Here is a 25958-nt window from a genome sequence, read left to right on the forward strand (position 1 = left end):
ATCGCTAATCTTCTAGCTCCTCCTCTATGTCTAGGTAGATTTATTTTTGCCTTCAAGACATGGAGTTCCCTCTTAATTCATGATTTGTAGTACTGGATATATGCCTCGATATTCTTATGAAGATTTTTATAAATAGTTATAATTTGTCTAAATATAATTTCGTAGCAATAATTTTAGAGGGGAGAGAGACGAACAAGATTTAAAAAACAAGTGAGGGGAGAGATATCAGCGAAAGAGTATAGAGATGCTAGATAATACATGTTGTATCGTATATCTCAGATACAACCTCCATATTGATACAACTTGTATTCATTACTCTTTCAAATTTCGCTAGTCTCTCTCTATTCCCCTTTAAATAATACACACATAAATACATATCGACTTAAAAATTGAAATGTTGATACACGTATACATTAATTATTAACCAAATACATATTCCACTAATACACATATTAACTTTGAAATTTAAAACTGAAATATAAAAACACATATATCCGCCATCGACCAAAGATTGTTTTTTTTAATGTATTTGCAGTGTCTATACACAATGCTAAGATAATTGGTTTTTTCTAAATCAGCTACTATTTTTTTTAGAATTTTTTTTTTATTACTCTTGCTAAATATGCAATTTTTTCTATTCATTTTATAAGTGACCATTAAGAAATCTTTATTATTTGTTATTGGGGTGAAGGTAAATGTCTGCAATTGCAAAAATTCACTTTCTTCTAATACATAGTGGTTGTAAATTGAAATTAGTTAATACTATGACATTTCCATCCATTGATTCAAAATCTTAAAATTATCTATATCTTGAAGAGAAAATGACAAAAATTGCCCCTTATCTATTATGGTAGACTCAAAATAGTCTCTTCAAGTATAAGAACTTCAGCATTTTTTGTCTTTTAAATATATTAAAAATAAGCACTTTTAATCTTTATAAGGTACTTACCTAAATCTAATTGTTAAACTCAATTGGAATTTTGAAAATATATAATGTATATAACATGTACTCACTTTAGTAGTTTATGTTATTTTTCGTTCTATTTAAGAGCCCAATGTAATTTTTTGAGGCTCAAATTTTTATTATTGATTTGTCTATTTAGTGTCTGGTGTATTTCTATAATATTGAGAATTCAAAACTTTTGACAGATTTTTCTATTGTCCCTAGTTAATCTTTTTCCTTCCATTCCAATTAAATCTATCCAATAAAATTAAACAAAAATTTAAAGAAAATAAAAAAGCTTAATTAATAATTAAAAGACTATTTTAAACCTACTAGCTAAAAATAAAGTGGATAAGATAAATGATCAAAAAATTAAAAGATTATAATATTTTTTTATTTAAAATAAATTGATCTTTTTTATTTTTTAATTAAAAAGTATTAAAGTTAAAAGAATAGAAATGTTCAAAAAGGTAAAATAGCATAAATAAAATCGGAAAAAATTGTATACAATAACAAAATTTTAATTCAAGTTAAATGATATAAATATAGTTTGATTTAATTGTACCCTATAGCAAACTATTGCTATTTCCTGTCTCTGTGGTGGAATCTCGCTCGCCGCTCTTGTTTTGGTGGCAGTATCACTCGCCTCTCTTGCTTTTATACAAACACAAATGCACAAAATGTTTGTGTTTGTATAAAGCGAGAGGAAATTGTATATATACATATATTTTGTATATACACATATATTGTCGTTTTCCTCTCACCCCTCTCCTAGGTCTCGCTCACCACTCTCTCAGATTTCACTCGTCACTCTCGTCTCTCTTTCTCATTTTATAAATACACAAATTATACAATTGATCTTTTGTATACAACTGCTCTTTTGTATATGTATAGCGAATTATACAACTGCTTTCTTTGTATATGTACAACAAGTTATACAACTTTTTTTATATGTATACCAAAGTATACATATTTATGTTTGCTATGAATCACAATTAAACAAATTATAGCCATAATATACAAGTATAATTTTTATATTTGCTATATATGAAAGTTACTCAATAAAATATTATTTTAACCAAATTTAAACCAAAAAAAAATTGGCGTGAAGAATTTTTTTGAGTGGATATTTGTCATTTCTCTGATTTGATCATCGAACATAAGGTGGACTGCTTTTTGATAAAATAGTGCCATGAAATTTAGGACCACCACGACGCATCACCATATCGATAGATAAAATATAGAGGACTATGATTGGTATAAATATATATCGTGATTGGATTCAATGATTTTTAAATTTTTACCTTTTGAATTCATAATTCATAATTTTCATTTCTAGTGCTTATTTAATGAAAATTTATGGTTTAATAATCTAAATTGAGTTATTATTTTTTTTAGAAAATGTGTACTTTTGGCGTATCTATTTCAGACATTATTCTTTCTCGATTAAAATTGAAAGAGTTGTATCACATTAAAATTACAAATTTTGTAATATTTGATTCACAAGCAAGAGTGTTAAGAGTACTTTTTGCATGGAGTATAATTTGTGCCACTAAACTTATGACTTGGAGCATGACTTAATTAGGTCACTTAACTTTTGCTTTGGCATAGATAGGAGTTGGTGTATGAGAGATTATTTTTGAAAAAAAAGAAAAAAGTGTGTCACATTCATACTACATTGTCTTTCTCCTCTACTTCTTTCCCTTTCTTTCCTTGCACATTTTATTTTTTTAATTATCTGTTTAATTTTCTGATCAATTTTTTCAATTGTGAATTTTGTTTACCCAATTCTTTCTATTATTTATAATATATTTATCTTTTCATTTTGATAATTGATAGGTACTTTTTAAAAATAAAAATTATTTCATCAAGATGTAAAAAATGAAAAAATAAATTACAAGATGGGGGATCAAAGTTTCTCCAACGAGATAAACATTTAAATAGTCGATCTTAAAATTCTCTTTCGGTACATGTATATACGTCTAATTGGTTACTTTTTAGTACTGATAAAATTAAACTTTTTAATCAATTTTTATAGTATTATAAATCTAAAATAATTTATTTTTTGATTTTCTCATTTTTTTAGTTTGATTTGAAGCATATTACAATAAATGTAAATTTAACTTCTATGAAATATGATGTAAATGCTACACTATTTCATAAATTTAGATCTAATCTAGTTTATGGTGCATAATTATATAAAAATTATTAACCATAATGCGAAAATAAATTTATATTTTTTTTATAAATAAATATTTATTATAATCTACTTTGTTATACTATTAAAATTGATTTATTAACCAAATACTTATACTTTATTAATATAAAAAATGATAAAAATTTGATTTGCCAATTAAAAAATCAATCAATAAAAAATATATGCACGTATTAAATGAGAGATTTTAACAGCTTAATCAATTCTCTACGTAGACATTTTTCTCGTGACTCGTGAATGAAATTTTACTATCCATCAATAATTTTTGCCTTTATTTTTCCTTCTCACATTTTTGATATAATAAAAAATATTTATAAAATATATGTCAATTATCAAATAAAATAAATAAATATGTAAATGATAAAAGGTACACAATTGGATAAATAACATTCGCAATTGGAAAAAATGATTAGTCAATTAAACAAAAACTTAGGAAAATGAAAAATAGGAAAGATTGATAGAAAAGAAAGTGAAAAAAGAGGGGTTAGGGGGTAAAAATTAGGAGAGTGACCATGAAAGAGGTAGGTCCATACGTTTTTTGTTACTTACAAAGCTTTAAAAGGATAAAAATTAAAATTGATGAAGTTTTTTCGTAGCAACTAATTGGTGGATCCATTTTATAGTAGCTTTTTGCCCATATTTTGTTCATATCTATCGCACTTTTGATAAAGAAGAATATTATATATATGCGTCTAATACTAGAGTACATCTTTTGTAATGAAAACATAGCATCAAAAAGAGTGATCGGAATTTATCCCTTACCAGTTTGTTAGTAGCATTCCGCTGCTGATCGACACATCGGGACATCAAAAGCAAGTCTTTTTAATTGACTTTTTCTAAAAATTGTTCAGTCCAGCCCGCTTTGGAGGTTCAGTGTGCCTTTTGTTCCCGTTATTCTCTAGACATGTGATTGTCTACATAGTTTTTTTTAGTTCAAACTAAATGTTATATAAAAAAAAAAGAAACAATATTAGCACACAGTATGTACATATTTTCCTTGTTGAAGAATTTTTTCGAGTGGATATTTGTCATTTCTCCTATTTGATCATCAAAACAAGGTGGACTACTTTTTGAGAAAATAATGTCATGAAATTTAGTACCACCAAGAGGCCTCAACATATCGATAGATAAAATATAGAGGACTATCATTTGAGAACATTAAAAAAAAAAAAAAGTAGTAACTTTCTTTTCATGTTTCATTTATTGAAGGACCAATATTATTATAGAACGTGCATTTTAACTTTATAGAAAATGAAAATAATAATAAATTAAATAGTAGCATTAGTTTATTAATTTACAGGAGGTATATTTCTATATATAGACATGAGAGCCATAATAAGTATAAGTAAATTCCCAATATTAGAGATGACAAAACTTGAAGTAGTATCAACGTGTGTAATTAAGTCCCAAAAATCCATAGAAAAAAAAAATCGAGTTAACTCCATGGGATCCTCAAGTCCTCACATTGGATCCTAACCAAAAAGGATTGCTTTTTCGTAAACCAAATCCTAAAGAGTTAGCAAAATCATCATCAGAAATTATTGTCAATCATCTAAAAATTTCACTCTCTAAAACTCTAAACTGTTTTCCTCTCCTCGCGGGTCGACTTGTTGCTCGTAAAAACATTGATGATGACACCTTATCTTTCTTTGTTGATTGCAAGAATGAAGGAGCTGAATTCGCACATGCCATTGCACTTGACTTGAATGTAGCTGATATCCTTGAACAAACTTACGTGCCAAAGATTGTCAACTATTTAGCAAGGAGAACATTGCTCAGCTTAAAGCCAAAGCTAATTCTGAATATGGAAATAATATAGTTTGTATCTCTTCATTACAAGCTCTTTTGGCTCATCTCTGGCAATCTGTTATACGTTGTCGTTTCAGTACCAATGCTGCTGAAATTACTTATAGGAGCTGCATTTACCTCAAGGATATTTTGGAAATGCCTTGCATCTTGTCAACGTCACAACCACCGCTAAGGAGATATTGGAACATGATTAGGTACGTCAGATTTGAGTGACCGTCTGAGATAGTAACTTGAAATGAAAATACTAAATTTGAATTCAGGTTGGGTTGCTTTGCAAATGAATAAGGTGATATCCACGCAAACTCATGAAGAGGTTATGAATTTTTACCAAAGTTGGGTGAAGAAATCGAAGATGTTGAAAAAGAGTGGAGTGTTTGCTAATAGCTTGATAGCTAGCAGCTCGCCCCGGTTCAATGTATACAACAATGATTTTGGATGGGGGAGACCTGTTGCAGTGAGAAGTGGTGCTGGAAACAAACATGAAGGGATAATAACAATATTTTGTGGTGCAGAAGAAGGAAGTATGGACATTCAACCTCAAACTTTGCGTGCCATGGGACAAGATACTAAATTCATGGCAGCTGTTACTAAAATTCATGACATCGTTTAAGCTAATTACTTTATTATTATTATTGTTAGGGATAAAGGTCTCAAAAATATCTCAACTTTGGTAGAATTTGTTGCTTCAATACTAAGCTTTTATGAGGACCTATTATTTTTCTGAACTATTTAATAATGTACTTTTTATCCCCTGAACTATTTAATAGTGTATTTTAAAAGTATATATGTGTCCATGTGGACAAATTACTATTTATAATTTTGCATTATTTTTTATGTCCACGTGGACAAATATATATGTTTAAAATATGGTATTAAATAGTAGGTAAATCACATAAATGTACCATATTAAAAAAACTATTTACCATTTCTGTCAGTATAATTTTCTTAACTAAATATAAATTGTACAGTTGATCGTCCTTCGTCTCTTTCTCTGCCCTTTTCTCTTCCTCCTCTTCTTTTTTATCTTTCTACTTCTTCGTTCGTCTCATTCTGTGTCAATCTCTCTTCCTCCTCTCGTTTTTTTTTAAAAATCATTTAAATAATTATTTTTCAATTAGTTTTCCCATATTTCACTATTTTTATTCAAAAACACGACAAGAAAAGAAATAGAAAAAATAGAAAATTATACAATATCATGTTCTCAAATAAAAATTTCAAATTTTTAAGATTATAGAAACAAGAGTTTATCGTCAATGGTTATTGTAAAGTTCATCACCAGGTGTTTCGAAACCATTCTTGACCGTTCAAGTCACTGAGCTAGTGCGGATTCTTCATTGGTTGCACTATAAATCATTGAGTAGCGGATGGGACTTCATTTTGGTACTTCTTCAATTCTTGGTCTGAAATAGCACGCAACAACGAATTAAGCTTATTGTTAATAAATCGTCGATTGTGGATCGTTGATTGCCTGAATTTGTTGCTACTCAAATTCATGTACAGGAAGATGATGTACATGATGATGAATATGATGTACCTGTTGTTCATCTTGTATTTCAGAATTTGTGTAAATAAGAAAATCAAGCCCACTGAATGCACAGTGCCTTCTTCACGATATTATTTCCTATAGTATTCGAGGTTTGATTTGGAATATGTCTCCCATGATAGAATGATCTCAATTATCAGTGTATTTATACCCAAATCTGGTGTTAGCGAGCCAATCAACGATAGTAAAATACTAGATTTAGTAGCAGTAGAAGAAGTCCAGAAATTATATTCTTAAAATGAGGGGAAAATCCTCAATTTATAGAAAACAAAGGGTAGTGCAAAATTTTTTATTGTGCCTTACCAGAAATGTCACAGACCTTTGAAAAAGTCACAATCTTTCGGAAATGTCATCACTTTTCATAAATATCGCAACTTTTCGTCACAACTTTCATAAAAATCGCAACTTTTTATCAAAGTCACAACTTTTCATCAAATTCACAATTCTTCATAAAAGCCGCAACTCTTGATTTTTCATTAACACATTTTAACCCCTAACAGTCAAAAGAAAGAGTTTTCCATTTTAGCAAGGAGAACATAGCTCAGCACAAAGCCAAATCTAACTCTGAATATGGAAATTATGAAGACCAAAATATAATTTGTATCTCTTCATTACAAGCTCTTTTGGCTCAATTCAGGCAATCTGTTATCCGTTGTGGTAACAACGCTGACGAAACTTTTAGTTTCAAATTACTTATAGATGCGAGGCCAACGCTTCAACCATATTTACCTCAAGCCTGTTTTGGAAATGTCGTGCATTTTGTGGACGTCATAACCACAGCTAGGGAGATATTGAAATCTTCAAAATAGATTTCTAAACTTTTCTTCTAAGTAAAGAATAAACTAAATATGGAAGAAAATTATATTTTTCTTTCAAAAAGAGTTCAAACATTTATAGTAATACTTTGACTTTTCTTTAAGAAAAAATAAATAAACTTCAAATAAGGAAAGAAAATTAGGACAAAACCCCAATAACTACTAGGTATTCCTCCATCGTTATGATTATATCATTGCTAATACCATCATCACTACTGTCTTTGGAGTCTTCGCCACCTCCTCCACCACTATCACCATTATAGTCAATTCCTACTACCAACAAACTCCATTATCATACCTAGCACCACCAACACCAATTCATACATTCAATGATCACCATCGCCACCTCTACCACTACAATATCACTCACTTCTATTATTATGATCAATCTCTACCTACCACCTCCATCATCATAACTAGAACAATCACAAACTACCACAAACACATCACCAACCACCACCATCAACACCGTCATCTACTAACATCAACTAACTTCATCATTAAAACCATCAATACCACTACCAATCACCCCTATTATAATAGTCACACAACACCAACCACCTTTATCGTCATAACTATCACTACCATCATTAGCGACCAACAACTATATCATTATCATCACCACTACGAACTATCTCCACCACTATTAGCAAGTATAAGTGATTTATTTTTTGAAAATGAAATTATGATTCTATTTTATTATTTTAAAAAATATTTATTTAAATTTTACTTGAATTGCTTATTTATCATGTATATATATAAATAGATTATGTATATTTTGATGTTGAAAAACAAATAGTGTGAATCATTAATTATTCATTTCTTTGACCCATTCAAATTCAAGTATCTAATTTTTGATGAAAATAAAAGACCAAATTGTATGAAATGACAAACTATTAATTCAAATTAAATATATATATATATATATAATTTATTTTATTCGTAATTCACATCAAGCATTCTATTTTTTTGTCATCTGATTCGGTATACAATTAGCCTTTTTTGATATACAATTAGTCGTTTTACAATTTTTGGTATAAAATGTGTTTGTGTTTGTATAAAGCGAGAGAAAAGTGTATATACAAATACAAAGACATATATTTCCGTCCTATACACTTATAATTATAAAAAATACAGATCTTATTATACAAATTACAATGTATAAATTTATACAAGTCTGAACAATTTGTATAAAATTGAATGTCACAAATTATACAAATCAAAAGCTCCTAGCAAATATAAAACTTGCTAAGGAGCGTAATATGTAAACTATAACTATAACATACAAACATGATATTTATGTTTGTTATATGTAAAAGTTGCTCAAATAAAATGAGTTTTTAGTCCATTATATATGTTACAAAGCCTATAGAGCGAAGTTCTAAAATTTAAACACAAAGTTATGTTGAACAAAAACAAGTAAATAACAAACATTATATATATTTATGTTTCAGCTTTATTTAAATAAAATTTACTACCCACAACCCACATAGAGTTGATCAATTAAAGCCCATCAAAATGGTGGGCCGGCCCAAGTTATCCCATCAAATTCCAAGACTGGACTAAGTTATACCAGTCCATAGTAATAGCTCTAGACTTATCCTTCGTTAAAGTGAATTTCAGCTCCTTACTTACAGATAAGAGTCAAAGTTCAAACAGCCCACTTTGCTCCGTTGCTCTGCTCGCTCCGACGATTCTACATACCGGCCGTAAAGAGAGAGCGTAGTGTGATTGGCTCTATAATGGGAATAATGGATATGCTCTGTCGTAGAGCTTCGATCTGCATCTTTAAAAAAGAAATCTTGTTATGGATATTTCAGGTTAGATCACTCGTATGTAGCAGAAAAACAATGTGCAGAAGTATGTATGTTTTTAGAGCCCATATTTATAGGATAACTTATAGAAATCTTTTAGTTTACAATATAATAAATTTTATTAAATTTGAGTGCGTCCAAATACATGTATCTCGTGATATGTGGTGTTAAAATTATGTAAAATTTGGTTTAGATACGTTGTATTTAAGTGGATTTACATATATCTAGATACATATACAAATTTTGCTCGCCTCCCTCACCTTCTTCCCATCTCAATCGTCACTCTCATATCTCGCTAGCATTTAGTATCCCAGAGACATTTGAATAACACCAGATACAATGTGTGATATTAATTGTACCTTTATTAATTAAGAGTAATGCAAATGAAAATTAAATATCACATTACAACGGAGATAAATTACATATCCGTTCCAAATTAGATTTCGTTAAATGTGATGTAATGACCTTTAATGTCATTAACATTCACATACATTCCTAAGAAATCACTTCTTCTCTTTGAAAATCCTCTTGAAAATCACAAAGACACGACAACGCCACCAAAAAGAAAAGAAAATATTTTCCTTCTTTCTTCTTATTCTTATAATATTTTTTGAGCAAGTTTCAAACTTTCAACCACAAGCGCACGTGTTTGAAAGTAACTGTTAAAATCTTGGGGAACGACCGACTACAACAATTTGCACCAAAGTTAAGTCGAAATCGCTTTCAAAACAGTGGCTTGCCATGACATAGTATTTGTAATAAGTTATTTCCTACATTGTAATTATAGTCCAACATCAATATTATAGTATTTTTTGCCCCGATAACATGTATGTAACAAATATCTAGTTTCCATCTCACTCGTCATTATCATATCTCGCTGGCATATCTTAGCGTCCTAGATACATGTATGTAATGTATATCTAGTGTGATTTTATCTTCACTTGAAATCTATTAAACTATTAAATAGTGAGACAAAATGCAATTATTCCATACTATAACAAAAAAATTAAAAAATATAATAAAAATATTTACATAACTAGCTTGTTCCTCCATATTTGTATTGTTTACGTTAGTTATAAAATAGATCCTTTTTAGGATCATTTGGCGCATGTTAAAATCAATTATATTTGGACACTTTTGTATAAAACTCACACATTTTCCCCTCCTAGCATTAAAACACTTTTAAAGTTTTAAATCTTTCAACATAAATGTGCTAACTTTTGTATAAAACTCACACATTTTCCCCTCCTAGCATTAAAACACTTTTAAAGTTTTAAATCTTTCAACATAAATGTGCTAGCTAAGCAAATATTGAACTAAGAATTGTAGGGCTTTACCCTAAAAGGGAGCCCTTCCAAAAATTCTCGACGGCCAAGGCAGAACCAAGGCCATAGAGGGGGTTTGGAAATAGTTTTCAACCAGCAATAGACGCGCCTCGGTTAGAACCTCACTAGCTGCGTCATTGCCCCAAGCGCAAAGATGCTTTTGTTTGGCTATAGGCCTTGGATTATATACTCTTTACTTCTTTCCACTTTCTTATGCAATGCCGATTTGGGACAAAAATTAGTAACATAGTACCATGACAACATGCATATCATATATATGTTATACACGTGCTTATATCAAATCAATACAACTTAGCATGGTTAAAAGATTTAATGAAGCAAACATAGTATTTTCATTGTCCCAATTTATGTGACACTTTTCGTTTTTTTTAGAGTCAAACAATTTAAGTGTGACCAATGATTTAACTAATTTATTTTAAATGAAATTTTTATATTTATCAACTACGTAAAAAAGTACTATAAGTCACAAAAAATGACAATTCAAAATATATAAAAGATGTATGCAAAATTTATAGTAAAAGATAGAATTGTTTGAATTTCGTAGTTCGAAAAGTGTGTCACATAAATTGAGATAGAGGGAGTACTATATTCTCGGCCATGCTATATCTATGTAACGATTTGATATAAATACTCGATACGAATAAATTTTCACCGTCATATATATATATATATATAATATATGTATTGGCGTCGACTTTTTATTGGTTAAAAGAAACAATTGGGAGAAGGAGATGATGGAGGAGGAGGATGATAAACTTGTCAGTCTCTCTAGTGTTCGTATGTTTTGTCGGAATGACAAGATTTTTACTATCGTAATTTTATTTAATTGTTCACAATAAGTTTTGTAGTTTTGGTGCATTTGGTTCTTGGAGCATGTGAATTTTCTTAAAACATGTTATAGAGTTGTCACTAAGTTTCCTTGATGAGGATGATTAGGAGTGTTAAAAATGAATCCAAAATGTAGGTACTTTGTTAAGAATTTTAAGGTTATTCATTCAAAAATTTTATAGTTTAACTCAGGATAATTTGAATTGAATTCAAACTCAACATATTCAAGTCTTAACCTATTTTTATAGATACTTCAATTGAGCACAATTTAATCTTTAATTTAATCATTTTAAGATTTTTTGTTTGCATTGGTGTAATGTATAATCTTATGAAGGTATGCATTACCATCTATGTTATATCTTTTAAGATTTATCTATCAATTTATAATATATTTTTTGATTTTCTTGAGTTGAAATTCAAATTATAGTTATAAAAGTTGATATCAATATGTTAAAATTATTGAGATTAAGCGGGTCAAATTGGATAGGTCATGACTCAACTCAATTTTTAGCCCTACTCATTTGATCTCAAGGTAAACTTTGGCGGGTTACGATCCAATCCCATTTCTGTTTCAACTCATTTTAATATATAAAATTTTAACCCAACATATTTATTTGACAACCTTAAAAACGACGATGACATAATTAATATTTGTGGTTCTCATTAAACCTTTGCTTGGTGAAATAATAATATAATGAAAGAGGGTGCAACTTATGAATTGGAACGTGGAGTCTAAGGCTCTGCAAATTTAAATGAGCTTACACAAAGTCTAAACTTCAAATGAGCTCAACTCCAAGGATATAAAGAACTTTGATGTGAGTTTCACGTCAAATAATTGGCTTATAAAAAGTAATATATTACGTATGTAGTCTGTCGGTTGATTCCGTTGTTTATTTAATTTTTAGCAAAATCAAAATCAAATAAAAAATTTAATCAAATTAAAATTAATTATTCAATTAATTTGGTTAAGCTTCGATTTAAATTAATTTTTATTCAAATCTTAAATATCTTTAACTGAAAATAATTATTAATGTCCCGTAGGCCAAGAAGCTGAAGTCACATCTATTAGTTAGTTGGTTAGGCAATAACTTAATGAGATGATGGTCAATAGGAGATTCAAGAGAATGACCAGTCGTAATATAAGGTTGAGATACGACTCAAACTCCTATAGAAGGCAATAGTTAAAATATTTTGCGATTGGTGAAAATCTCAAGGATCGATATCGTGTAAAGATTTTCCTCTAAGTGAAAGAGAAAATTACATAAGTAGTTTTTTAATTATAGGAGTAGATCTAAAATGCTCTATTAGCTATACACTAAACACATTTTATCTTCAAATTTAAAAAAATTAACCTTATGCGAAGAACCTTAACCTCAATGATTTAAAAAAAATTACGAGGAAAAAAAATATAAGTCATAATTTTATTCAACAGAGGATAAAATGAAGCATATTATTGCTACTAAAGGCTTGAATATGCTAAACTTGATTATAAAAAGAAAGAAAAATTTATTATCCATTAAATTCAAAGTTTGTTCTCAAACTATTGAACGAGATTTGTCAAAATTTTCAGAAATTGAAATTTATAAAATCGTAGATTTGAAAATTTTTCTATTCATTTTTTAGTGAAGGGACTATTTATGTCATTTTTCTCTTTAAGTGAAACATCTAGATAAATTATTTATATATTTTTCGTAGAATTATGGATTGGACCAAATATTTTTACTTATTCCTCATCTTTGAGCTTTTGCTAAGTTTGTTTGGAGATATTTTTATGGAGGATATCGGTTGGGATCAGGTCAAATCAAGCTGTTTTTACTTGATTTTATATAATTCATTCAATTTTTCTTAGCTTATCTCTTATTTATAATTTTATTTATTTGCTTACATATTTTATACCTTTGATAAACTCAATTCACACCTTCTCTAAACCGCATACAAAAATTTAAGTATATCTTTTTGAAGTGATTAGTTAAATAACACATACAAATTTAATTATACTTTTTGAATAAATAACAATTATTAATTAATCAATTAATAATAATCAAAATCAACCCTAGTTAAAGACATTGTGTCTTGAAGAGACTAGCAAATGCAGACCCCAAGAGCATGAATATCTATTCCCTCTCCGTCCTAAATACTTATTCATATTTTTTGTAGTTGTTTTTAATTATTTATTTTTTGACTAATTTTTTTTTGACAAATTAAGAAAGGAATTTTTTAAATCTATTATACTCTCAATTAATTACATTGAAAAATTTAAACTTTTTGAAATTCTTAAATTTTTAATTCATCTACTTCATAATTAATAGGAGTAAAATAGTAAACTCACTATGTCAACACTAATTTTCTTAATAGATGCGTCAATTCAAAAGTAGATAAATAATTAGGGACATAGGGATATTAATTAAGTACATAACTAAATACTACTACTACTCCCTCCGTCCATTTTTTTTTTGTCATACTGCATTTTTCAGAAGTCAATTTGACTAATTTTCAAAGCTAAATTAGATTATATTAATTCGATATTTTAAACAAATTAGATATTCAAAAAAAGTACTATAAATTACAATTTTTTTGCATATCAATATGATGAAAAAATACATTTTCAAATTTTAGTCAAAATATTTATAACTTGACTCTAAAAATAAAAATTATGACAAATAATAGTAAACGGATGGAGTTATTAAATAGATAATGATGAGACATTAATAATTCTTTGTTTAATGATAATTCTTCAACATGTCAAGCAAAGTAGTATAATATTCGTATGCACGCACGCAAGAATAAAAACCCACTAGAAAGTATTAATAAAAGGATAATATTATTCAAAAAGGGAAATTAAAAGAATCCACGACCCCTCCTATATGATATGCTTAATTCATTAGTTGCCTTACGTAGGTGCTAACGACACTATGTGAAGTAAGCCATGATTCTTTGTGAGTGATATACCGATTATACGTAAATTGTTTCATAACTTTTAAAGATCGTGTGAAAATTATTGAGTGAAGACTTTAAAAAAAAAGCATAAATATAATCTAAAATGAATAGTATCACATCTTAGAATATATTTAGATCGTTTTAGCCCAACATTAAGGAGTTAATACTTCAGATGGTCACTCAACTATACACTCTTATCTCAAAAAGTCATTCAATTTTCAATTTTTATTCAAAAGTTACTCAACTATGCACTTCTTTCTTAGAAAGTCACTCAACTTTGAATTTTAATTCAAAAATCACTTAATCATTCACTCTTTCCTCAAAAAATCACTCAATCTATTAAATTGTTTTTTTAATTAAAATTTATTGATATTAATTATTTATATAACAAATCAAAAATTTTAAAAAATAAATTAAAAGATCCATCCACCTAACCCGACCCATTAAAAAATATGATATGATCCATTTTATTTTGTCTTTAATCCTAATTCAAGGTTTAAAGAGAGGGATTAATTTAGAATTAAAGACAAAATAAAATGGATCATATCATATTTTTTAATGGGTCGGGTTAGGTGGATGGATCTTTTAATTTATTTTTTAAAATTTTTGATTTGTTATATAAATAATTAATATCAATAATTTTTAATTAAAAAATAAAAATTGAAAATTGAGTGACCATCTGAGGTATTAACTTCAACATTAAGCAGTGAAATATATTATGTGTTTTCCACTTCTCCGTAGCCATTTTTCCAGCATACGCACCAATTCAATATGCAAAGTCTTTTTTATTTATTTATTTACTAATAAGAGAAGCTAACAAATTAAAGTTCTTTACAAAGAGAAGTGCATTCCATTTCAAGTAAAGTTGTGTCTAAGCTTGAATATTATTCTGTAAAAGATTTTTTCTAAGAATAGAACAAAACTTTTAGTAATTAAAAAAAATTCTTGATTATATCAATTTCTACCACTAATTAACTGAGGTCCCGTTAATAGTCACTATGAAACATATAAATAATTATTATTGGAGACAAAAGGAATAAGTATATCGTGTCATTACACATCATGACCAATTAAATTGATTTCCAAATGGATTTATTGATAAATTATATTACATATTTTGGAATAATTGAGAGTAGAGTGAATTTATTAATCAAAGTAGAAATTCCTAAACCAAGAACATCATATTTCTTCAATTTCATGCTTGAATTTCATGTTTGGAGCTAGAAATTCGAAGTTGATTGTTTTTATTTTACTTCAATCCAATTTTCAGTTGAGTTGAATATAATTTAAATGTATACACTAATAACAACAATATCGTATATATCTATTATCTAATATTATTTTACAAGTAGAAATAAAAAAAAATAGAATGCAATAAACCTTTATGTCTATTAAAGCGGGGTGTGTGGTGAGACTTTTTATGCCGTATGGGACAAGACCTAAACCCCGTAACATAGAGAATAAGAAATTCTTGTTTTTAGAAATCCATATTTTTAAAATTTTAAATGTAATAATTCAGTACATTAATTAGTATTAAATTAATTTGCAAATTATAACTAGTTTATAAAATTATAATTAGCTTTAAATTATTTTTGAGTTTGTAATTTTCATTTTCTTAAATTTTGGTTTATTATTTACAATAGTTTTAATTATGGAGTTTTTATAAGAAAGAAGAAAATTCTTAGTCAGTGACCTATATTTTAGGAATCCACTACTGCCCACTTCTCTCAGTAACTTAATCTGTACCTTTTTTTTTCTTTTTATTTAATTTTAATATTTTTCTCTATTTTTTAAAATGTAAAATATTTTTCTTTCCCTGCAGTTTCAATATTTTGTCTTCTTTTAGTGTAAAATTATTTCGCTAATATGTCGTACTTTCACTTTTTCTATTATATATAAGTAGATTATCAAAGATATCTGTTGTAACGAATTTTATCGATCGATTAGTGAAGATGAACTAAGAGCAGCATCGTATAAAGCCCCAATGCAAAAATCACAGTGAGAACCACTATTCCCCATGACCTGCACCAATTAGTATAAAATTATACATCTATAATAAGTTGGATGATTGAATACATCAAATTTCTGGAATTACTTTTTTATTTATCGCTTTATTTTTACATAACATCTATGACATATATGTTTAATATTATACAGTAAAAAACAAGTCATTTTAATTTTCAAAGCAAATAAATTTATTTTTTTCGTTTCACAAAGAATGACCTGATGACTTGGCACGGATTTTAAGAATATAAAATAGATTTTTCAATCTTGTGATCCTAAATTAAAGTTAGCTCAAATGTACAGGCCTTAAACATGTCATGTGAAAAACTGAATTAGATGTTACCAGAAAAAGAAAGAGGTCATTCTTTTTGAAATATATTAAAAAGGAAAGAAGATCATCCTTTTTTAAACGGAGAAAGTATTATGCATGTTATACGTAGGTTATTTGTATACATCAAAAGCATGAAAAAGGAGATTAATTAAAGATTCAAAAATACTGCAATTTCTTTAAACAGACGACTTACTTTATAGGGTCAATACATTAAAATTACAATCTGTTTACTCTTGGATTAAAGGCGTTTAAAAATTGAATCGAAAATCGATAATTCAAATTGAAAAAAAGTTATTAACTTATTAGTATTGAGTTATTGATTTAGCGGTTTTGATTTTTTTGTTATCGGATTATCAGTTCTTAACGGTTTAAAGTTTTTTATTAACGGGTTAATGAATAGTAAATTATAGGGAAAATTATGCGGTTGAGCAAATTTATACTACTTAATACTCATCATAACTATAGTTTGATATAGTTACCATTTGCGACTAACATTAAACATTAATTATGTGAGCTGACTTCGAGTTTGTATAATTAGTCACGTTTGTATATGTATAATTCGCTAGAATATACAAATACATATGTAAAATATATAATTATCTAATCGATATAATATACAATTTGTTTCTCTCCCTCTCTTTGACCTCTCTCGCTCGCCTCTCTCCCCCCTCTCACAATTTCGCTCGCATTTCTTCTCCATCTCCCAATCTCTCTTTCTATATGTACAAATGCATATGTATAATATACAATTATCTAACTGATATACATTACAATTTACCTCTCTCCCACTCTCTACCCTCTCTCGCCCGCCTCTCTCCCAGTCTCGCTTGCCTCTGTCCCCCTCTCCCAATCTCGCTCGTCTTTCTCCTCCCCTCCCAATCTCTCTGTCATACATACAAATACATATGTATAATATATAATTATCTAACCGATATACAATTCACCTATCTCCCACTCTTCGTCCTCTCTCTCGCCTCTCTCCTCTCTCTCCCCCAGTCTCGCTCCTCTCTCTCTCTCCCAGTCTCACTTGCCCCTCTCCTCTCTATAACATGTGTTTCGAGATAGTTTTCTGAAAATATTTATATGTTTTTGTATGTTTTTGACTTTTTTAGAGTCGCTACTTAATTCTTAAGAAAAATCAAGAAAATTATATTTTCAAAAGACTTAAACAGAAAAATCCTTTTGAAAACTTTGAAGGGGTTCGGGGAGTCCTATTTATATTTTAGAAAGGTTTTTACGGCACCTAAAATATTTGGTAACTCGAAATTTTTCGACAACTAACTTTTTGGCTAAAATGATTTAACTTAAGTTTGTTTTGAATTGAAAATCTATTTAGAATTTTATTAAAAAGTGAAACATTAGCCTATCTTCTATATTTTAACTCGCAAAATTTATTTAAGTCATTTTTTATAAGTCTTTTAAAGTCGATCGATTTTCAACCGTTAGAATAATAGTGGTGGCTTGCGGGGGATTGTGAACTTTTTTTAACCCTAAAACCAACGGCAATTAATAACAAATAAGTAAGAGAGAGAGAGAGAAAGAGAGTGAGAGAGAGAGCTGGGTCCAAATTCGACTCTGATTCGAGAACAAGCTCTCTTTCGCTCACTTCCTGTTGCTCCTGCTAATGCTATTGCTACCTCCTCCTTTGCTCCTTCGGTACGTGCCTGGTCGAAATCTGTCCGCCTGTACCGGTATTAGGACCCATTTTTTTATTTTTAGGCCTTAGGCCTCATTTCAATCGTACTTGTCCTAAACTAGCAAATTATTAACAATACGAAAGGCTTAGGCCCAAAAAATAACAAAATACAATATTCTAAAAATAAAAAGTAGGATTTTTGGTCTCGACTTCTTTAACTTTGCCACTTCGATTTCTTTCACTTTGGGAGTTGTACGTCGATTTTATGAAATTGTGCTCCAATGGAAAGAACTTGAGCCTTTGTGGCTCCCTCGAAATACAAAGGAAAGGAGAAGTCCATCAAGACTCGGAGGGGAGTGATTCATATAAAAGAAAAGGAAAACAAAATTAATACAAGCTCATAGTCCTAAACATAATAAAATAATTGTATACAATATAAATTAAGCATGAAACTAATTTTCTTCGCACAAAGATTTAGCAGATTAGTCTATTTACTGCTCACGTTTCAAGTGATAATAAATGATTTAAAATCTTATCAAGATTAACATATAGAATATGAGATAGAATTCAGCCTTACACCAACTTGAACTAACAAACAAAAGGGTCTTTTGAATGTAGACTGTTAAATCAAAAGGTGTGAGCCTGCTATATTCCCGGGAACACATACATTAACCAAACGGTACCCAAATTATTAAGAGCGAACTTGCTGCACAATTTTTAAATAAGCCATCTCAACCGTAATCGAAATTTAGCATTAACAAAAGGAAATTAAGACTGTCAATTTCTCATCTTTAAAGAAAGAAATGCTTTTTATCGGTAGTAGCCAAATCATTTTATAGGCAATTATTATTATATTCATATGACAGATACTTTGCTCCACTTAACACGCTTGCGGATACAATATAAGCAGAACGAAACTATTTGAAAATATCCTACAATCTAGAGAATCATTACGACATACAACGAGAGATAGACGCCAAAAAGGTACACTCCAATCCACCTTAATGGCTAAACTTCAAACAGAGCCGAAACTCGGGAAAGGAAAGCAAAATAGAAGAATCCGAATCTTATATGGGTTCAAACTACAAATATGTTGGGATTTAACAAGTGTGAATGGAAAAAGAAAAGAGAGAATATGAAAAGTGAGGGAACTACTTTGGAGGGAAAATGAAAAGTCATTTGCAAAGTACAAATGAAAAGTCATTTCTCTCATATCGGCAAAAGAAAGAGAAATTGTTGTCCTTATAGAAGGAAACACTTCCATTACTTCTTAAAGAGCTAAGAAGAATATGCCCCCTCGCACCGTCGTCGTCGCTCGCTCGGCTACGGATTCGGCTTTAATGATAAATATTTTGGAAAAAATTTATTTAATCAGTTTTTGTTAAATCAAATAAATCCTGTTAAAATTATCTCTTATAAATTTGCAGATAACGGTAACATTCCGAAAAGTTGTTACTCTTTCCGAAAAGTCGTTACTTTCCAAAAAGTCGTTATTTTCCTAACAAACACAATTTTCCGAAAAGTTATTATTTTTTCCAAAATACACAACTTTCTAGATATAATGGGTCTGAACAGATTTCACTCAACAGACATGTTCCTTGCTGAAAATGGCTATAAAAGGAAGTCAATTTTTGATTTTTTTTAAAACACTGAAAATATTTCTTTCACTGCATTTATTTTTCTCTCAAATAAAATCAAAGTGTCGATCGACTGAGTCTGTATAACTTGTTGTTGTTGTTCTAAAGTTCGTTGAAGTTAAAAAAGTTTGAGGTACCGCTATTTCTTTAACAAGTTTAATCCGTTTTATCTTGGGAGAAATTAATCCATAACCTTGGGTACAGTGAGGGGATTAAATTTCTTAAGGACACACAGTAGTTTCTGTGGACTCGGATTAGTTCTTGTATTTTAAATTTTTTCTGCTTCATCTTATTTCTGTTTCTGTTTATTAACCTTATAAATCAAGACTTGTTGTCAAAGATTTTAGACAAAAAGAAGGTCTTGATTATTTTGACACATACTCGCCAGTGACTAGGATTACATCAATTCGGATGTTAATTGCACTAGCTGCAGTATACGGTCTTGAAATTCATCAAATGGATGTGAAAACAGCCTTCTTAAATGGAGAGTTTGAAGAGGAAATTTACATAGAATAGCCTGAGGGTTTTGTAGTTCCTGGTAAAGAAAGAAAGTGTGCAAACTTATTAAGTCACTTTATGGGCTAAAACAAGCACCAAAACAATGGCATGCAAAGTTTGATCAAACCATGTTGTCAAATGGATTTAAGATCAATGATTGTGATAAATGTGTTTACATTAAAGATACTTCAAATCAGGAAGTTATTTTATGCCTATATGTAGATGATATGCTTATAATGAGCAAAGACATTGCTAATATAAATGCTACAAAGTCTATGCTTGCTAGTAAGTTTGATATGAAAGATTTAGGAGTTGCTGATGTGATATTAGGAATTAAAATTCTTAAAACTCCTAATGGTCTAGCATTGTCTCAAACTCATTATATTCAAAAGATACTTGAAAAATTCAAATTTTGTGAATTTTAAAAGGGCAAAGACTCCAATTGATGTAAGTCTTCATCTTGCAAAGAATAAAGGTGAAAGGCAATCTCAATTGGACTATGCTAGCGTATTGGGAAGCTTAATGTATGTCATGAATTGTACACGACAAGATATAGCTTGCGCTATCAGTAAACTGAGTCGATACACAAGTAATCCTAATCATAATCATTGGTTGGCAATGAAGAGAGTTTTGGGATACTTAGATGACACTCAAAACTATGTTTTACATTACAACAAATATCAAGCCGTTCTTGAAGGATATAGTGATGCAAATTGGATTACTGGGTCAACTGAAACAAAATCCACAAGTGAATACGTTTTTACTATTGGTGGAGGAGAAATATCTTGGAAATCATTCAAACAAACATGTATAGCTCGCTCTACAATGGAGTCTGAATTCATTGCTTTAGACAAGGCAGGTGAAGAAGATGAATGGCTCCGGAATTTCTTAGAAGATATTCCATTTTGGCCCAAACCAATAGCCCCTATATGCATACATTGTGATAGTCAAGCTGCAATAGGAAGGGCTGGAAGCATTATGTATAACGGCAAGTCTCATCACATAAGACGAAGACATAACTCTGTGAGACAACTACTCTCTAGTGGAATTATCACAATTGACTATGTGAAGTCAAAAGATAATGTGTCGGATCCACTTACAAAAGGCCTAAATAGAGAGGGAGTTGAGAAATCATCTACGAGAATGAGACTACGGACGAGAACAAGTCATCGTGGCGGTAACTCTACCTAGAAGACAGGAGATCCCAAGATCTAAGTTCAAGGAGATAAAACAAAGTCGTTGATGACGGTTCAACATTGTCAAAGGAAAAGAAAAAATTATTATTATTTTATGGTTCATTCATGATGAGACAATGTTTAGTAATCAGGATAAAGACATAAGGACTTTTTAATGGTTTCTAAGTTTGATACAGGGAATATCAAATGGTGTATGTGATAACACATTTAGAAATCATCTATGTAAGTGTGAAATGTAAGCCGCTTCAAGGAGAATCCGGTAAGGCCAGTTCTTTAAGCACTTATTATCCAAGATGTGTTCATGGCTGAAATGAACAAAACAATGAGAACTAAGAACAGTTCAAGGGTTGATTGTGTGACATATGTTGTCTAGGTATACACCAAAGCTTGACGGTTCAAAGATATCAAATCTACCGATTGACCGAGTATATCCGATATATGTTCACTATGGAAAGTTTAAAGGGAAACCTACTTATCCAGATACGATTAACCTTTACATACAAGACACACAAGTTTTTTCATGCATATGTTTTAACAATAGCCTTCCCCATTCATGTGGGAGATTGTTGGGATTTAGCAAGTGTGAATGGGAAAAGAAAAGAGAGAATATGAAAAGTGAGGGAACTACTTTGGAGGGAAAATGAAAAGTCATTTCTCCAATATCGGCAAAAGAAAGGGAAATTATTGTCCTTATAGAAGGAAACACTTGCATTACTTCTTAAAGAGCTAAGAAGAAGATGCCCCCTCGCGCCGTCGTCGTCGTCGCTCGCTCGGCTTTGGATTTGGATTTGGCAAATGATGTCATTGATTGATAAATTTTTTGGACAAAATTTATTTAATCAGTTTTTTAAATCAAATAAATCCTGTTAAAATTATCTCTTATAAATTTGCAGGTAACGGTAACATTCCGAAAAGTTGTTACTCTTTCCGAAAAGTCGTTACTTTCCAAAAAATCGTTATTTTCCTAACAGACACAATTTTCCAAAAAATTGTCATTTTTTCCAAAAGACACAACTTTCTGGATAAAATGGGTTTGAACAGATTTCACTGAACAGACATGTTCCTTGCTGAAAATGGCTATAAAAGGAAGTTAATTTAACTGAAAATTTTTCTTTCACTGCATTTATTTTTTCTCTCAAATAAAATCAAAGTGTCGATCGATTGAGTCTGTGTGACTTGTTGCTGTTCTAAAGTTCGTTGAAGTTAAAAAAGTTTGAGGTACCGCTATTTCTTTAACAAGTTTAATCCGTTTTATCTTGGGAGAAATTAATCCATAACATTGGGTACAGTGAGGGGATTAAATTTCTTAAGGACACACAGTAATTTTTCTGTGGACTCGGATTAGTTCTTGTATTATAAATTTTTTCTGCTTCATCTTATTTCTGTTTCTGTTTATTAACCTTATAAATACAGGTTATTGTAAGTATAACAAAATATGCATGCTTTCGTCTAAAAATCAAATAGCTTGAATATGTTATACGATTTAACACATCACTTTCAAGCACTAAAACAACAAAATATTTGAAAAATGGATAGGACTAAACGCTTGAAACAAACATAAGACTTCACCATGCGTGCTGTCAGTCATTTACAATATGGTATATAAAAGGTACAAGACACACTTCTTCGCAAACCAAACGAACCAAATTGATTTTTTACAATTTTCTCAAAAAGATTTGAACAGGCAGATACTGCAACCAGTTGAATCCCACAAGCATTCTCAACTCACAACTCAATCAAAGGATATATAGAATTAAAAGCCACGACGAAATTGAAGATTTCTAAAGGCCAAAGGGAATGTTGTTAAGAATTAATACATGGACTCATACGACCAGTTCTTAAGCAAACAAAGAGAGCGACAAAATTGGTAGAACGAAAAAAATTAAGAACTCATTATGTCGACTAAAATGGGTTAACATTTTTAAAGCGCTTAACAATAATTAATGAAAATATACGTCGAAGCAATGCTCTAGAGCAAGAGAGAACATAATCTTCATACAAAATCACGAAGATGACTAAGAACACCTTCTCAAACCCAATCACTCGACTACCACACACGAGCAAACAAATTGAGAATGACAAAAAACAAGGACCACAATTCCATTTCAACTAGAAATATAACAGAACAGCAAATAAAGAACTGGGGGAGACGAAAAGATGTTTACCTTCTTTGGCGCTGATTTGAGTTTTTCTGGGTCGATCTGATTTTGCGCGTGAAGGCGAAAACCTACAGGGTCGGGTTGTTGGGGCTGCTGTAATGTTGTATAATGCTGCTGATTGAGGGGTATCGTTGGGTCCTCTTTTGTGACTTCATTTTGATCGGATAAGGGGGACAAGGGAGTGGGGGCTGGTTTTTAACGGTGCTGTTGGTCTGTGGAAAAAATTGGTTAGCAAGGTTGCTAGACAAAAGCCCAAAATGGCTTTAGGCTTTACAAGCTTTGGATCATAAGTAATGAGATGAATTAACACATATCAATTAAATTTTGACCAAATAAATAATCGACTTAATTATAAAATAGCTAAACCAAGGGATGTAATAACTAAACTAGCTAGTAAGCTATTTATCTAAAGTAAAAACTTTGAGGGAATTTTTGAATAATCATGAAATATATCACTAGTATACATAATTGCGTAAAACACGTATATTATCCAAACTTTATAAAACGTAAAAGATTAACTTGGAATAATCTTGAGAACCATTTTATTATTATTTATTTATTTTTAAAAACTTTATAAAATCTAATCATTTCGAATCGTTTAAAATTTGAGAAGCTCGTTAATTAATTTATGTTGGGGAGGGTTAAAATTGGGTGTCAACAACATGTAGCTACGAATGATAATCATAAAACTATAACTATGGAGAGTAATTAAGCTATTTTTGAGTGACTATATGTGAAAGTTCCTCAAATTAAATAATTATGTTTATACCATTTTGTATATAAAGTCCTTGACTTAGAGTTTGGTTTCCTACTTTTATTTTTGGTTGTCTCAAACACTTGGTTATTTTACGATGTAAAAGTTTTGAACTCATGTGCATGATTTATTTGGTTTGTCATTTTGTTTCTAAGTAATTTTCAGTGTCAAATCTTAACGTTAAACTGATAATCGAACAGATAACGATATAAAATAGACAAACCAATAATCGATAAGCCAATGTCTTAATGTTTTATAATTGTTTAATATCAATCAATAATTCAAATCGACAAATTTCAAAATCGAACCAAACTGAGCGACACGTAACCATAATTAGATTACTTTTGCTTTAACTTAAGGGTGGCTAAGTCTATTACTTCTCCATTTCATTTTATTTTGTTTCATTTTTATATCAAAAATATTTATTCTATCATGGATCATACCTACTTTTAAATAATTTCAATCGGTTGTCAAGATTAAAAATAAAAATAAAAAGTTACACATCAACGCAAGATTAACTGAATCACAAATTAGCAAGTACTAAAGTCTAAATATATCATGACATTCAATATTCAATAATAATACTCTATGTAATTGTCTCTGTCCTAAATTAATAACTTTTTATGTTAAAAAATAACAAATCGTATCTTTAGTTTAATATTTATAACTTAATTTAAAGTTATATCTTAATTAGTTAAATTTCGTCATAAATTTCAATAATTAACAAATTCTTAAAATTCTATACGTGCTAAATACATTGAATAAAAGAGTAATATAAATCGTAATAGTTAACAACTTCAAATTTCTATTTATATTAAATTTTAATTGACACTGTATTTTATTTAATCACATAAAAAGACATATAAAATAATAAAAATTGAATCCATGCTAGCATCGACAGCTGTATCTAGTTTTTAACATAAAGTCCAACTAAAATAAAACGTAAAGAGTACTTGTCAAAAGTCAAAATTGGAGGTGGTCAACGTATTAATTAGTAACATATGTGAAACCGAGTATGTTTCTCAAATTATTGGTCATCATTTCCTCCGACCATAAAAAATAAACAAAAAAAAAATAAAAATAGCTACAATGTATCCAGAAGCGCATGCTAATTCGGGCTAATATATACTTCAACTATATCATAATTATTATCTACTATTAATTTAATACAGAAATTTAAAGACAGTAATTACACACGTTTATGCTTGAAATTCTTATTTGGTAGTAGAAATGTGAAGTTGATAGTTTACCTATGTTTTACTTTGATATTATTTTCACTTGAGTTGAATACAACTCATATACACAAGCAACACTAGTATAGCATGATTTTATCTCTATCTTTATGAGGATAAATAAGTTGTTCAAATAAATATCTTTTTCTCAAAAGAAGTTAACTTGCATATACGAAAAGGGTTAAATGAATAAATTACACTATTAAATCATTAATTGATTATAATTACATTAAACTAACCATAATAAGTGGAATTAGCATA

The 25958-nt window shown here is 29.5% G+C and overlaps 1 long non-coding RNA gene, 1 other non-coding gene and 1 pseudogene across 2 annotated transcripts; 1 reads left to right on the forward strand and 2 right to left on the reverse strand.

Moving 5' to 3' along the window:
• Positions 1 to 3670: 3670 nt before the first annotated feature.
• Positions 3671 to 7319, forward strand: LOC112940083 (protein ENHANCED PSEUDOMONAS SUSCEPTIBILITY 1-like; annotated as a pseudogene).
• A 3149-nt stretch (positions 7320 to 10468) lies between these two features.
• On the reverse strand, positions 10469 to 10620 carry LOC112940211 (U4 spliceosomal RNA). Its single transcript, XR_003244167.1, has one exon. It is a non-coding gene; the product is annotated as a U4 spliceosomal RNA (small nuclear RNA).
• Positions 10621 to 18143: 7523 nt separating this feature from the next.
• Positions 18144 to 23877, reverse strand: LOC104649607 (uncharacterized). The gene is made up of 2 exons (XR_743483.4): positions 23718 to 23877; positions 18144 to 18531 (listed from the first exon to the last, which is right to left on the reverse strand). It is a non-coding gene; the product is annotated as an uncharacterized lncRNA (long non-coding RNA).
• Between the last annotated feature and the right edge of the window lie 2081 nt (positions 23878 to 25958).

The sequence above is a fragment of the Solanum lycopersicum genome, chromosome 10 (assembly GCF_036512215.1).
Source record: "Solanum lycopersicum chromosome 10, SLM_r2.1".
NCBI lineage: Eukaryota > Viridiplantae > Streptophyta > Magnoliopsida > Solanales > Solanaceae > Solanum > Solanum lycopersicum.